Here is a 16708-nt window from a genome sequence, read left to right as displayed (position 1 = left end):
GAATATGAATCAACTGACCATAACAATGTATATTTGTGTAAATTAATTCATAACTTTGAAACTAAAGTGAGAGTAGCTTGAAGGTATTCCAAATATTATATCTTATGAATAAGCCCTTTGCAATGTTTTTTATGTTCAAAGTGTTCAGTGTATATATTATGTAAATGAATGAATGAAGCTAAAAGACTTGACAAATCTCAGTGAACTGTATAACTAGGTAGTTATGTTAGGTAAGCAATTGGAACATTTTAACCTAAAACTTCTACTCTCCTAACACACAACTCTGGATGGGAATCATGAATGTTGACTGCTGTTGAATTTGTGCTTGACCTTGAACTAGGTCCTATGTGTTTCTGGGTGTGTATTTCTTCAATCCATTCTTCATACAATGAGGGTCGAGATGTAATCTAAACTTCCATCTGGTATGTGTTATTAGCTAGTTTGTGCTGTACACTCCCAAAGGTATTTGGCTAATTAATTACTGAGAATGCCCAATCCACCCCTGAATAATTCTGAATGGCAGCAAATTCTTTCTCATGTTCTTCGGTTGAGCCAAAATCTATCTTCCTACATTTTGTGTTTTGTGTTGTTCATAAATTTAAGTATGCCCTTGGTATATTTACAGAAATTATTCATTAAAGTGGTATACAGGAGTGGATAGAGCACTGTGTTCTGGTGAGTCACTGAAAATAAATCATTGAATCCATTTTTTAATCAGTACCTTTTTAACATAGCCTTTCATTAGCAATAATGTGAATGTCCTTATATTTCAGTCAAAAGTTTCTTAGTTGCACAGAGAACATCACAGAGATTTGACAGATGCTTTGCCAAGTCCTCATATATTTTGATGATTGCATTTTCTTAGTTTAACGAAAGAGGGAAAGAGGTAAAAAAGGATGGAAGAAAGAAACAAAAGGAAGGCAAGGGAAGGGTGCAATGAAAGAAGGGAGAGTTTACATAGACTTTCTATTAGAGAATTCATAAGGTTCTTTTACTCCAAGATTTTACTGCTGTGAATATTTCAGTTTCTCCACGTGCTCAAGCACTTCCATCAAATGCACTGTAAACCAATAATTATTTGACATTCAGTACCACTGTGTATCACTTTTGCTATGTTCTGTAGCCGGTCTCCATTTCTTTGGCTCACAGTCTCAGTCTTTCTACCCTGTTACTCCACGGAAACTGTTTTTATTAACTCCAGCAAGTTCATTTTGTAAGTATTATATGGTTAATTTGTATTTTACTTACCTTTGCAGGAATATTTGGCAAAATTGATCTCTGCTCCTTTCCCCTATTTTGTAAATACTGTCCTCACTTTGCTTTCAGTCTATTTCACTCTATTGGTTTTCCCCTCTATTTATTGTCCTTTCTCTGTCATTAATGAAGGGTGACTCTGTCCTGTCCATGGTTTAAATAATACTGATTTAGGCAGTTATCAAATTTTTATCTCTTTCCCCAGTGTTCTCCCTGAACTTTGGGCTTTTATGTCCAGTGACCTATTTGACATCTCCATTTAGATGTCTACTGTGGCTCTCAAACCTTGTCCAAAAATAAATTGATTCCTCTCACCCAGCAAAACCAAAAGAAACATTTTCCTTATTTCCGTAAATTGGAGCCATAATCCACTAATCGTTCAGGCAACAACCAGGGAGTCATAACTTCAATCTGATCATTTCTTAACATCGTTATCACAGCCATGTTCATTCTGACCCAGGAACTGTCTAACAATTGGTCTCTTTTTCTTTCTCAGTTTGTGCCCTAAGGTCTACTCCCCCCACTGTGGTGACAGTGATGCTTTAAAAATTATATTATATCATCTTTTGCTCAAAATTTCCTGTACCTTCCTTTAATACATAAGGCAAAATTCAAGGAATTAATGTATCCTGCAAGGTTTCATATGACCAGACAGACCCTGGTCTACCTCTGGAGCTCTGTCTACCACTCCGCTGGTTGATAATTAGCTCCCGCGATACTGGCCTTCTTGTTGATCCTTAAATGGGCCATTAAAATTGCTCTTCTCTCTGCCTTAGGTGCTCTTTACTAAGGTCTTCACATGCCTCTTTCCCACATCATTGATAGCCTTGCTCAAATGTCACCACCTCAAAATGGTTTAACCCAACTGCTCTATCTAAAATAACCTTCCCAATGAATCACTTTCTATCCTCTTATTCTCCATACTTTTTCTTCGTAACATTGTTTATTGTGTATTTCCTCAGGTGAATATAAGCTGTGAAATGCATCTTGTGTATATAGAACGATTCCTGTCCAATAGTAGGAACATAATAATTACTTGTGTACTGAAATATCATTGTTTATTCTTTTAAGTATTATCTCATTTCCATCACATTTGTATTATGTGCTTCTAAATGCCTTATGTATAATTTTACTTTGGTATATTTGCATAAATTTTAGTGATATTTTAAGTTTTATCTATAAATCAAGTTGTATTAAAAGGAAAAAGCTGATTTTGGTCTTTGTTTTCCTCAATTTTATAAGGTTCACACAAGATGCCTTAAAATGGCTAGTGTATTAAAATGTTACCCTTATAAACATTTAACACATATCATTGGAAAATTATATATCTTTAAATCTAACAAAGATATAATGTATTCACAAAATGAAAACATCTGGAGTGAGTCAATTTCATTTAAAACTCAAATTTTGTGATTATAGGTCAGAAAATGAGTGTCATTTCTGTTCACAAAAATTGATTATTTTTAATCTAAGACACCGTACCCCATCACTTTCTTTTTCAAGTTAATACCACTTTGATGTAAAATGAGTTTGTTTGTTTGTATTTTACTGTGGAAAACCTCAACTTCAGACACTTTTTCTAATTAAAAAAGTGTAAATATATGTAGTAAAATATGAAAAATGCACAACCATTTTAAGATAGCAGTTACCTCAGAGCGTGTCTGTGAAATGAAGCAGGGGACATGACCTTTAGTGGTATTTATGAAAAGTTATTGTTTTTTAAAGCAAAAGATATAGAGCTAATAAAATCAAAGTTTAACATTTGTTCAGACATGGTACTGGGTAAATCTTTGTCTGTTTCATATTACTTCCTATAATATTTGATATGGTATAAATATTTCATATAAAAAGTAAACAGTTAAAAATAAGAAAATCAATGATACTGTGTCCTTTAAATAAATCCATGGCCTGCTAACGGTTAACTATATGTATAACTTGAATAAGTATGCTATTAGAGCTTGTACAGTTTTTCTTTACTTATTTACAGATTTTAAACAAACCATTTATTTTATAAATTCCAATATCCCTTACAGATTTTTTATATTATTCCTTCTCAAATCATTTGCTTTTCTACCTTCTATTACCTTATCTTTACAATTTAGATGTCTAAGAACTGTTGCACAGGAAATAAAAAAATAGAAAGTAGCCACTTAATTAATTTCCATAATTTTGGATAGGTATGGATCATAAATACATGAAAATAAATACACTTAGAGAAATTATTTGACTTCTAAAAGATCCCATTCTTTCTAATTTTGTTATTTTCAATTGCATCAGTCATCACTTCTTTTTTAAACCCTAAATCTTTTTCTGACCCTATTCATTCAGACAGCCAATATATACAATGTTATTCTGTTATAATGTTTTAAGTATGCTCTCAAATTTTGTTGTCCTGTTGAAGAAAGCTGTCATGTTGAAGTGAATAAAATGACTGGAGCGAATCTTCTGAGTAAAGTCAAGAACCCATTACCAATCAATATGGGAAACAAAGATATGCCCTCATGAAATGTACAGCTTACCAGGATATAGAGAAAAATAAATAGGAAACTCCCATATTGTGAGATAAGTGCTGTGATGCAAGTAATATTGGGTGCTTCCTGGGTAAATCAGAGACATACTTAGCAGCCTCCCAGTCGTCACCTACCCTCCCCCCCTTTTCTAGGGTTGAAACTGTTTCAGTATGTTTCCATTCCACAGCTTGGGGAGATATTAGGGTCTGATGGAATGACCTACTGTACCTTGTACTCAAAATCAGAAACAAGCAAATTCAGCTGCTTTTCAGGATGGGAATTCTCAGCGGCAGGTCATCTGCCCCTCAGGTATATAAATACCCTCTCTTGTGCAGTACAGATGTCCCTCGTCTCTGACGCAAAGTGGGAAATGTGAAGCCATCATCCACCAACCTGGATCCAAGTGGTTGGCCTTCCCAGGGGACTGGCCATGATGGGATCTCTTCCCCTTCTTTTTTAGACTTTTGGACTATGTAAGTAATAAAGCCGTCATTTGCTGAAAGTCCTTGTTGTGCCTGAGCTTAGGTTCCTGTTATGTACTGTGTAGCAACTTGCTCCACAAAACTGTAAAATAATAGAGGATGTACCTACTTCAACCATAGAAGTTAAGAAAAGCTTCTTAGGAGAAGCATCTAATTGGAAACCTGTAGCAAGGGTAGACTTTAGCCAGGCAACCAGTGGGAAGGAAGAGATTTTTGAGATTTATTCACAAGTCCTTAAGCAAAAGAGAGCACAGTGACTTAGAGAAACTATATATAGTTTAATATGCTAGGAGCATATTTTTTAATATAGGAAGAAGTATGGCAAGATGCAGCTCTAGGAATATCTGAATGCAGTTTTGAAAGTCCTCTGATATACCACATTAAAGAACATGGCTTTTATAGTAACAGAATGATGTAATCTAATTAACATTTAAGAAAGATCTCTGTGACTGTGGAGCCTGCTCCCTCTCAAAATTCTTCATTGATTATTTTATAATTTGTTTTAGGGATGACTTCCCTAATTTCCTAAACCTTATTATGTCCCCCATTCTCTATGCTGTTTTAGCACTTTGTACAGCAAATGTTGTAATTGTAATAAAATAAATAATTATGAGTTTAGATACTTAATGACCGATTCCCCTCCTGCATTGTAATCTTCACAGTAGCACAGACCAGATTCGAGTCTCTGGTTTATTGTTCTTTCCTTAGCATCTCTGCCTTTTAATCAATAGATGCTCAGTAAATAGATATTGAATGAATGATCTGTAGTGAGCTAAGTTCCTTGACACAAAACCTTATAGATAGTTAATTAAATATCTTCTTTGTCAGCAATATTTGAACTTTTAATCCAAGGTACCATGAATGCAGTTTACCAACTTATTGAAAGTTATGTACATATCAAGAGATGGAATTTTTAAATGCAAAAGCTCTCTAAGAAATAAGATGTCGTCAAAAGAGAATAAATGAAACAAGTTAAACAGAGAAAATAAAATTCAGGGTAAGAAAATTGTCACATTTATTATAATACTTATCTCCTTAATTGTTCTTTTAAATTGTGAAATCCGTTTGGTTATGCATAATACTTACTAATTAAATATTTATACTTTTATGTCAATTTATATAAATGGTACAAAAAGTTTAGACTAATCCAATTCATTTTTAACTGAATAAACCATCTTCCCTAGAGGAAGCTATGGAAGTAAGGAAATAATAAATAGGAATGATTAAAACGATATTATTGGACTAAAGTGGAGGATAGGTCTAGTGGAATACATTCAAGGAGTACCTATTTTGCTATTAGTGCTGTACATATTTTTCAAATTTAATTCTTTCAAAAACCTGCCATTCATTGCTATTTTCATTTTGTGAACAAGGAAACCAAATACCTTATTTAACATGGTGTCATGATTTAAATAAAAATATGCTTTCTTCAGATACATATTCCTCCATCATACTGCCATAGACCTCCCACATAATTCTGATAATGCTAGCAATAGATGTGTTAGTAATAATACTAATAGTGATAGCACCCATTTATAACGTTTAGTAATTTCCAAACACTGTTCCCACTGCAGTATGAAATATCTACTGAGCGGTGAGTTGCAGGCCTTCTGAAATTGGTAAGGGAGTTCAGAATAAATTAAACTTTTTAAGATGCTTCGTATTTCAGTATGATTTTAGATATATGTCGTCCTTTTAATAATTTATTATTTAAAATGCTGTTAACCAGAATGCCTTCCTATCACAGAAAGCAGCGTGTCAGTCTCATAAAATGCTGTTAATCACATTCTGAAAGGTTATAGAAGTAGTCAAATCCTAAAGAAAGAGAAATGAAGAATAGACCTATTTAAATTCACAGATGAGTAAATGACTATGGACATATTTAAACCTCTTAGTTTCAGGGACACCTAAAAGGGGTAATTATATTTACCTTTTTGATTTAAGAGATTGGGTAGAGAGCCTTTAGGAAAACTCAATATAGTAAACATTGTCTCTCTCTCTCTTTGAATTAAAGAGAGAAATGGTGATCTTTAACTGGGTGGGGAGATATGAGTAAAAAGCATAATTGGCAGTTCTCATAATTGTAAATGCACAGAGTAGTTGGATGCATAGGTTTTTCCTTTTTCTGTAGTTAATCTCCCCTTTTTGTTAAAATTAACATGATAGTATTATGGTCATTTATTAAATTATTAATAAATGTTCTTCTGCAATACTGAACATCAGAGAAAAAAATATATGTAGTTGCCTTGAAGGGACCCTTAAAGGAAACAGGTAATCAGAGGGAGAAAGAGGAGAAGTAGGGACGACTGTGTGAAGTAAGTAATGAGTAGGAGATTGAAAGATTTGTCCTAACAGGGTAGGAAGAAATTTAGGTCTATTATGGAGAATGGCAGTAAAGCTGTTTATTTGATTAAGAGAATTATTACCACCCAAAGTGACTATTATTATTTATTATTATTATTATTAGTTGTCTCCAAATCACAAATCAATGAGTTCAAAATATTGAGCAATCAGGAATGCAAGAAGTTAATTTAAATAACATAAGGAAATTTGCAAAATGAGAAATCAATGTGTTTTAATTGACTTCTGTAACCTAATACCTGGAAATCTCATAAGTATAGGATTTGTATTATTCCCGAATCATTACAGTACATTCTTATAGTCTTCAATTTTACAATCACAGCTAAAGAACTTTTTTCCCCTAAGGAGCTTCTCTGCAGGATCTTGCAAAACGTTTTTTTTTTTTTTGCTATGCTTCATAATCAGAATGATTTTTACACTGCAACCCTACGTCTATAAACACATACAAACTTGTTTAAAAATTGTGAAAATAATGCTTAGCATTATTTCCTATTTTACTTTTCCTAGTTTCCTTTCTCTCTCCTCCTCTCCCTCCCAACTCACCTCTCTGTCTCTGTTTGCAGTAATGACCTACTGAATTATTTTGATGATCCAATCATGACTGAGATTTGCAATGCATAGAGATAAAGCAACTAGTAGTATACTTTTTCAACTGGATAAATGTTAGAATTTTGCATCTACTTGTTAAATATTTATAATCTATTGTTATTCAAATATGGAAAAAATATAATTTTAAATGCCTTAACTTTAAGATTTAAAGAGTTGTACTAAAGCACATAAGATAATTTTTTTCTAACAATGATAGTTAATATATGAAGGTGTTGCTTTTTCTTCATGTTTTAAAGTGCTTTGACCTCTCATTGATGGAAAGCAACTTGTAAGGACTGCCGAGAGATATGAGTGGAAAAGGCATTAAAAATCACATAGAGTGCATTTTAATGCTTTTGCACCATATTTTATATCTTTTTTGGGGGAGGATGTGATAGATGAAAATTAATTCATATATGAATGCAGACTTTACATTTATATATTGCTCTTCTATGAGACTAAGTGCTCAAATTCATAGCTTGCTTAATTTTTTTTCTTTTTCTAAACACTTTTTGTTATGAATATAACATGCAAAAAAGCAATATGTTTCAAAGTACATTGTAATAGGGTAGTTATAGAACAGATTTCAGAGTTTGGTATGGCTAATTGTTCCACAATTTTATGTTTTACCTTCCAGTTGTCCCAAGACTCTGGAGACTAAAAGAAATATCACCTGTCAGTGCACTCCTAGGGCTCTGGGCCTTCATAAAAAATTCTTATGGCTATAAAAGTTTTAAGTAGTATTAGCAATAACGATAATGATATTATTATTATTATCATTATCATTATATTTTATGTATTCCCTAACAGGGCAAGAAAAAAGATAGCTAATTGTTTATAAATCATATGACATAACTCAATATTCTATAGAATTAAGCATAAATTTTCTTGGTGGTGTAGGATTATTTACCATTTTCAGAGATCATTTACCTCAGTCTGTTTTACCATTATTTGTCCTAATTGTATAGTCATTTATCCAGTATTAACCTATTACATTTTAAAGAAATGCTAAATTCCAACTTTTATATGAGGGATGAACAAAAAGCAGTTGTAGTGATTTAAAAACATAGTATATGATTTTTAAATTCATTTTTAAATATCATATTTAAGTACTTGTGTTTTTGACTAATAAAAGTGATATTTTGTTTCTTTAAGTCATAGTACTACATGACTTAATTGTAGTCATTAATTAATGATTTTTTATATCGTTAGGTTATAATATTATATAATGAACTCAGTGTGTTTCTTGATTAATTTTTTTATTAATTAATGGAAAAAAAAGAAATTAACCCAACATTTAGAAATCATACCATTCTATATATGCAATCAGTAATTCTTAACATCATCACATAGATGCATGATCATCGTTTCTTAGTACATTGGCATCGGTTTAGAAGAACTAGCAACACAACAGAAAAAGATATATAATGTTAATATAGAGAAAAAAAAATGAAAGTAATAATAATAATAGTAAAAACAAAAACAAAAACAAAAACCTATAGCTCAGATGCAGCTTCATTCAGTGTTTTAACATGATTACTTTACAATTAGGCATTATTGTGCTGTCCATTTTTGAGTTTTTGTATCTAGTCCTGTTGCACAGTCTGTATCCCTTCAGCTCCAATTACCCATTTTCTTACACTGTTTCTAACTCCTGCTGGACTCTGTTACCAATGACATATTCCAAGTTTATTCTCGAATGTCGGTTCACATCAGTGGGACCATACAGTATTTGTCTTTTAGTTTTTGGCTAGACTCACTCAGCATAATGTTCTCTAGGTCCATCCATGTTATTACATGCTTCATAAGTTTATCCTGTCTTAAAGTTGCATAATATTCCATCGTATGTATATACCACAGTTTGTTTAGCCACTCGTCTGTTGATGGACATTTTCGCTGTTTCCACTTTTTGCAATTGTAAATAACGCTGCTATAAACATTGGTGTGCAAATGTCTGTTTGTGTCTTTGCCCTTAAGTCCTTTGAGTAGATACCCAGCAATGGTATTGCGGGGTCAGATGGCAATTCTATATTCAGCTTTTTGAGGAAGTGCCAAACTGCCTTCCAGAGTGGTTGCACCATTTGACATTCCCACCAACCGTGGATAAGTGTGCCTCTTTCTGCGCCTCCTCTCCAGCACTTGTCATTTTCTGTTTTGTTGATAATGGCCATTCTGGTGGGTGTGAGATGATATCTCATTGTGGTTTTGATTTGCATTTCTCTAATGGCCAGGGACATTGAGCATCTCTTCATGTGCCTTTCGGCCATTTGTATTTCCTCTTCTGATAGGTGTCTGTTCAAGTCTTTTTCCCATTTTGTAATTGGGTTGGCTGTCTTTTTGTTGTTGAGTTGAACAATCTCTTTATAAATTCTGGATACTAGACCTTTATCTGATATGTCATTTCCAAATATTGTTTCCCATTGTGTAGGCTGTCTTTCTACTTTCTTGATGAAGTTCTTGGATGCACAAAAGTGTTTAATTTTGAGGAGTTCGCATTTATTTATTTCCTTCTTCAGAGCTCTTGCTTTAGGTTTAAGGTCCATTAAACCGCCTCCAATTGTAAGTTTCATAAGATATCTCCCTAAATTTTCCTCTAACTGTTTTATGGTCTTAGACCTAATGTTTAGATCTTTGATCCATTTTGAGTTAACTTTTGTATAGGGTGTGAGATATGGGTCTTCTTTAATTCTTTTGCATATGGATATCCAGTTCTCTAGTCACCATTTATTGAAGAGACTGTTCTGTCCCAGGTGAGTTGGCTTGACTGCCTTATCAAAGATCAAATGTCCATAGATGAGAGGGTCTATATCTGAGCACTCTATTCGATTCCATTGGTTGATATATCTATCTTTATGCCAATACCATGCTGTTTTGACCACTGTGGCTTCATAATATGCCTTAAAGTCAAGCAGCGCGAGACCTCCAGCTTCGTTTTTTTTCCTCAAGATGTTTTTAGCAATTCAGGGCACCCTGCCCTTCCAGATAAATTTGCTTATTGGTTTTTCTATTTCTGAAAAATCAGTTGTTGGAATTTTGATTGGTATTACATTGAATCTGTAAATCAGTTTAGGTAGGATTGACATCTTAACTATATTTAGTCTTCCAATCCATGAACACGGTATGCCCTTCCATCCATTTAGCTCTTCTGTGATTTCTTTAAACAGTTTTTTGTAGGTTTCTTTGTATAGGTTTTTCATCTCTTTAGTTAAATTTATTCCTAGGTATTTCATTCTTTTAGTTGCAATTGTAAATGAGATTCGTTTCTTGATTTCCCCCTCCGCTTGTTTATTGCTAGTGTATAGAAATGCTACAGATTTTTGAATGTTGATCTTGTAACCTGCTACTTTGCTGTACTCATTTATTAGCTCTAGTAGTTTTGTTGTGGATTTTTCCGGGTTTGCGACGTATAGTATCATATCATCTGCAAACGGTGATAGTTTTGCTTCTTCCTTTCCAATTTTGATGCCTTGTATTTCTTTTTCTTGTCTAATTGCTCTGGCTAGAACCTCCAACACAATGTTGAATAATAGTGGTGATAGTGGACATCCTTGTCTTGTTCCTGATCTTAGGGGAAAGTTTTCAATTTTTCCCCATTGAGGATGATATTAGCTGTGGGTTTTTCATATATTCCCTCTATCATTTTAAGGAAGTTCCCTTGTATTCCTATCTTTTGAAGTGTTTTCAACAGGAAAGGATGTTGAATCTTGTCAAATGCCTTCTCTGCATCAATTGAGATGATCATGTGATTTTTCTGCTTTGATTTGTTGATATGGTGTATTACATTAATTGATTTTCTTATGTTGAACCATCTTTGCATACCTGGGATGAATCCTACTTGGTCATGATGTATAATTCTTTTCATGTGTTATTGGATACGATTTGCTAGAATTTTGTTGAGGATTTTTGCATCTATATTCATTAGAGAGATTGGTCTGTAGTTTTCTTTTTTTGTAATATCTTTGCCTGGTTTTGGTATGAGGGTGATGTTGGCTTCATAGAATGAAGTAGGTAGTTTTCCTTCCACTTCGATTTTTTTGAAGAGTTTGAGGAGAGTTGGTACTAATTCTTTCTGGAATGTTTGATAGAATTCACATGTGAAGCCGTCTGGTCCTGGACTTTTCTTTTTAGGAAGCTTTTGAATGACTAATTCAATTTCTTTACTTGTGATTGGTTTGTTGAGGTCATCTATTTCTTCTTGAGTCAAAGTTGGTTGTTCATGTCTTTCCAGGAACCCGTCCATTTCACCTAAATTGTTGTATTTATTAGCGTAAAGTTGTTCATAGTATCCTGTTATTACCTCCTTTATTTCTGTGAGGTCAGTAGTTATGTCTCCTCTTCCATTTCTGATCTTATTGATTTGCATCCTCTCTCTTCTTCTTTTTGTCAGTCTCGCTAAGGGCCCATCAATCTTATTGATTTTCTCATAGAACCAACTTCTGGTCTTATTGATTTTCTCTATTGTTTTCATGTTTTCAGTTTCATTTATTTCTGCTCTAATCTTTGTTATTTCTTTCCTTTTGCTTGCTTTGGGATTAGTTTGCTATTCTTTCTCCAGTTCTTCCAAGTGGACAGTTAATTCCTGCATTTTTGCCTTTTCTTCTTTTCTAATATAGGCATTTAGGGCAATAAATCTCCCTCTTAGCACTGCCTTTGCTGTGTCCCATAAGTTTTGATATGTTGTGTTTTCATTTTCATTCGCCTCGAGGTATTTGCTAATTTCTCTTGCAATTTCTTCTTTGACTCACTCGTTGTTTAAGAATGTGTTGTTGAGCCTCCATGTATTTGTGAATTTTCTGGCATTCCGCCTATTATTGATTTCCAACTTCATTCCTTTATGATCCGAGAAAGTGTTGTGTATGATTTCAATCTTTTTAAATTTGTTAAGACTTGCTTTGTGACCCAGCATATGGTCTATCTTTGAGAATAATCCATGAGCACTTGAGAAAAAGGTGTATCCTGCTGTTGTGGGATGTAATGTCCTATAAATGTCTGTTAAGTCTAGTTCTTTTATAGTAATATTCAGATTCTCTATTTCTTTATTGATCCTCTGTCTAGATGTTCTGTCCATTGATGAGAGTGGTGAATTGAAGTCTCCAACTATTATGGTATATGAGTCTATTTCCCTTTTCAATGTATGCAGTGTATTCCTCGCGTATTTTGGGGCATTCTGGTTCGGTGCGTAAATATTTATGATTGTTATGTCTTCTTGTTTAATTGTTCCTTTTATTAGTATATAGTGTCCTTCTTTGTCTCTTTTAACTGTTTTACATTTGAAGTCTAATTTGTTGGATATTAGTATAGCCACTCCTGCTGTTTTCTGGTTGTTATTTGCATGAAATATCTTTTCCCAACCTTTCACTTTCAACCTATGTTTATCTTTGGGTCTAAGATGTGTTTCCTGTAGACAGCATATAGAAGGATCCTGTTTTTTAATCCATTCTGCCAATCCATGTCTTTTGATTGGGGAATTCAGTCCAGTAACATTTAGTGTTATTACTGTTTGGATAATATTTTCCTCTACCATTTTGCCTTTTGTATTATATATATCATATCTGATTTTCCTTCTTTCTACACTCTTCTCCATACCTCTCTTTTCTGTCTTTTTTGTATCTGACTCTAGTGCTCCCTTTAGTATTTCTTGCAGAGCTGGTCTCTTGGTCACAAATTATCTCAGTGACTTTTTGTCTGAGAATGTTTTAATTTCTCCCTCATTTTTGAAGGACAATTTTGCTGGATATAGGAGTCTTGGTTGGCAGTTTTTCTCTTTTAGTAATTTAAATATATCATCCCACTTTCTTCTAGCTTCCATGGTTTCTGCTGAGAAATCTACACATAGTCTTATTGGGTTTCCCTTGTATGTGATGGATTGTTTTTCTCTTGCTGCTTTCAAGATCCTCTCTTTCTCTTTGACCTCTGACCTTCTAACTAGTAAGTGTCTTGGAGAATGCCTATTTGGGTCTAATCTCTTTGGGGTGTGCTGCACTTCTTGGATCTGTAATTTTAGGTCTTTCATAAGAGTTGGGAAATTTTCAGTGATAATTTCTTCCATTAGTTTTTCTCCTCCTTTTCCCTTCTCTTCTCCTTCTGGGACACCCACAACATGTATATTTGCGAGGTCTTTCATAAGAGTTGGGAAATTTTCAGTGATAATTTCTTCCATTAGTTTTTCTCCTCCTTTTCCCTTCTCTTCTCCTTCTGGGACACCCACAACATGTATATTTGCGAGGTTCATATTGTCCTTGAGTTCCCTGATACCCTGTTCAAATTTTTCCATTCTTTTCCCGATAGTTTCTGTTTCTTTCTGGAATTCAGATGTTCCATCCTCCAAATCACTAATTCTATCTTCTGTCTCTTTAAATCCATCATTGTAGGTATCCATTGTTTTTTCCATCTTTTCTATTTTATCCTTCACTTCCATAAGTTCTGTGATTTGTTTTTTCAGTTTTTCTAGTTCTTCTTTTTGTTCAGCCCATGTCTTCTTCATGTCCTCCCTCAATTTATCGATTTCGTTTTTGAAGAGGTTTAACATTTCTGTTCGTATATTCAGCATTAGTTGTCTCAGCTTCTGTATCTCATTTGAATATTCAGCATTAGTTGTCTCAGCTCCTGTATCTCATTTGAATATTCAGCATTAGTTGTCTCAGCTCCTGTATCTCATTTGAACTATTGGTTTGTTCCTTTGACTGGGCCATATTTTCAGTCTTCTGAGCGTGGTCCGTTATCTTCTGCTGGTGTCTGGGCATTTAGTAGATTTCCGTGGGTATTGGACCCAACAGGTTGGAAGGTTTTTCTGTGAAATCTCTGGGTTCTGTTTTTCTTATTCTGCCCAGTAGGTGGCGCTCGTGGCACACGTTTGTATCACGTGTTTGGAAGGAATCCCCCCGGTCACCGTTCTCTGTGGCCTGGGGATTTCCGATCCAATTCTCTCAGTTGGACCGGGGGGCCACGCGTGGTGGGGGCACCAGCCGCCGTGGCTTGAGGGGACCCTGTGGCTCCTTTATTAATGCCCCTATTGGTGTTTGGTTGGACCCAGTCCCTGCCACTGTCAGAAATTCACTCTTCTCCCTGGAGGGGTGCCGTTCGCTGGCCACTGCGGCCCGGGGAACTTGCCACCGGACCCGGAAGCCACCCGTGGGAGAGGGGCGCCGGTCGCCGTCCACCGCGGCTTGGGTAGCCCTCTGATCCGAGACTCGTAGCCGGTCCAGGAAGCCGACCGCAGAAGAGCGGCACCGGCCACTGCGGCTGGGGAAACTTGCCTCTCCGAGACTCTCAGGCGGCCCGGGAAGGAGGAAGGGAGGAGCTCCGGCCGCCAGCTGCCGCGGCTTGGGGAAGCGCGCGCCGCTCGGGGATCTCAGCGCAGCAGAGTCTCGTAGTCAGTCTAGCCAGTCCAGACTGGGGTACGGTGTGTCCATTCCCTTCCGTGGCCCCAGGAGCTGTTCTGCACTGTTTCTGTTCACCTAGTAGTTGCTCTGGAGGAGGAACCAAGACGCATGCACCTTACTTCTCTTGATTAATTTTTAAAGTAGATCCAAATAGATGAATCAAGAAATGTTATTTTCATAAAATATTCATGACACAATTTCTTACCATAAACTGAAAAATTTGATAGTTAACATAAAACCAAATTTAAGATATTATTCATTCACCCACTTTTTTATTCATAAATAAAATATAGGCAAGGATAAAATACAGCCACTTCTAATAACTGTAATTTAAGAAAAATACCTATGCTTTGCAAATTTTAAAGATTTTTTTGTCTTTTTTTTCATTAATATTAACAGCACATTGTTTGGTCATTCATTAGAATATCACCATATAAACCAGGAAAAAAAGAAGTATCATGAACATTACTGAAAATTGGAGAAACTTTTTGGGAATAGCAAAAGCTTATAAATTCAGGTTTGAGAGTAAGGATTAAATTTACACATCTATGTATAAAATATATATGAAAAGAAGTTTAGGAAGAATTCAATTAAAGTTTGTGACAGGATAATAGGTTTCATAGAAATTCACAAAAGTACATTAATATCATCTACAAAGGAATGCTGTCTCTTGCTTTAAAATTATTCATTTTGGCACATCATTTAATTTTACTTTAGGGATTTTTTTAATATTTATGTCTATTTCAATAAGAGAAATCATCGTTTTTTGCTCTACTGAGTCAGAAATTATAATTGACTGTAATAACTTTTTAGGTATTGGATATTATTTAACGTTTCATAGATATGAAAATCTATGCCTTTGGCTAATTAGGAATGTGTGCCCATCTCTAATAGTACTTTCTTAATATTTCTTCTTTTGACAAATCTCTGCTGCAAGCTCCTTGTACTAGTATGCACAGTTTGAAGTTGTTGTTTTATCCCCTTCATTTTCCATTCCTTTGGTCCTCTTATTTTATAGGAGAAGTAAAGGAGTGAATAAAACTCATACTAAATCTGATAGAATATATCTGAAATTTGTAAAGTTCTCCTTTGCCAATAACTTGGTAATTTCATTTTAGTAATAGTTTAAAAACTAGTTTTAATGTAGGAACATATAAAAGCTAAAACCATAAAGCTTGTAGGAAAAAACATCACAGGATAATGTATGATCTTGGAATAGGCAAAGGTTTCTTAAAAAGCATTCAAAATACTAGCATTACAAGTCAAGTAAAGAAAAGCAAGATAAAAAAAAGTCAGTTTTTTTTTAAGTCAGTTTTATCTTTTGTTTCTAATCATGAGAAGTGGCTTGTGCTGGTTTGAGGGGAAGTATGCCCCTAGAAAAGCCATGTTTTGGTCAGAATATCATTTTGTAAAGGTAGAGTAATCTCTATTCAGTACTGTATATTTGGGACTTTAATCAGATCATCTCCCTGGATGATGTGATTTAGTCAAGAATGGTTGTTGAACTGGGTTAGGGGACGACATGTCTCCCTCCATTTGGGTGGGTCTTGATTGCTTTATTGGAGTCCTATAAAAGAGGAAATATTTTGGAGAATGAGAGATTTGGAGAGAGCAGAGAATGCTGCAGCGCTGCAAAGCAGAGTCTGCAAGCCGGAGACCTTTGGAGATGAAGAGGGAGGGTGCCTCTCCGGGAGCTTCGTGAAACAGGAAGCCAGGAGAGAAGGTAGGAGACGATGCCTTGCTCACCATGTGCCCTTCCAAGCAAGAGAGAAACTGTGACTGTGTTCACCATATGCCTTTCCAGATGAGAGAGAAACCCTGAACTTCATCGGCCTTCTTGAACCAAGGTATCTTTCCCCGGATGCCTTAAATTGGACATTTCTATAGACTTGTTTTGATTGGGACATTTTCTTGGCCTTAGAACTGTAAACTAGGAACTCATTAAATTCCCCTTTTTAAAAGCCATTCCATTTCTGGTATATTGTATTCCAGCAGTGAGCAGACTAGAACATGGCTGTTCGAGGAAGACATTAATAACTTACCAAAATAGAGAACTTACATGAATTTTCTCTATCAGTGAATGACTTCTCTTCCTACAACAAAAGATATTTAAATTTGAACTTTAAAATCA

At 34.9% G+C, this 16708-nt stretch overlaps 1 protein-coding gene and 1 long non-coding RNA gene across 2 annotated transcripts in view; both read left to right on the top strand.

The window, feature by feature from the left end:
- EPHA6 (EPH receptor A6) overlaps positions 1-16708 on the top strand; it is a 951964-nt gene that overhangs the window by 140967 nt on the left and 794289 nt on the right.
- The window catches only part of LOC143648492 (uncharacterized), a 60982-nt gene continuing 47947 nt past the window's right edge, over positions 3674-16708 (top strand). Inside the window, exons 1-2 of the long non-coding RNA XR_013158567.1 lie at positions 3674-4237; positions 5099-5243. This is a non-coding gene — a long non-coding RNA (uncharacterized LOC143648492). The remainder of the gene's footprint in view (positions 4238-5098; positions 5244-16708) is intronic.

Source organism: Tamandua tetradactyla, chromosome 10 (genome assembly GCF_023851605.1).
Source record: "Tamandua tetradactyla isolate mTamTet1 chromosome 10, mTamTet1.pri, whole genome shotgun sequence".
Lineage (NCBI taxonomy): Eukaryota > Metazoa > Chordata > Mammalia > Pilosa > Myrmecophagidae > Tamandua > Tamandua tetradactyla.
The sequence above is the reverse complement of the archived record's forward strand: the minus strand, read 5'-3'. Positions and strand labels throughout refer to the sequence as shown.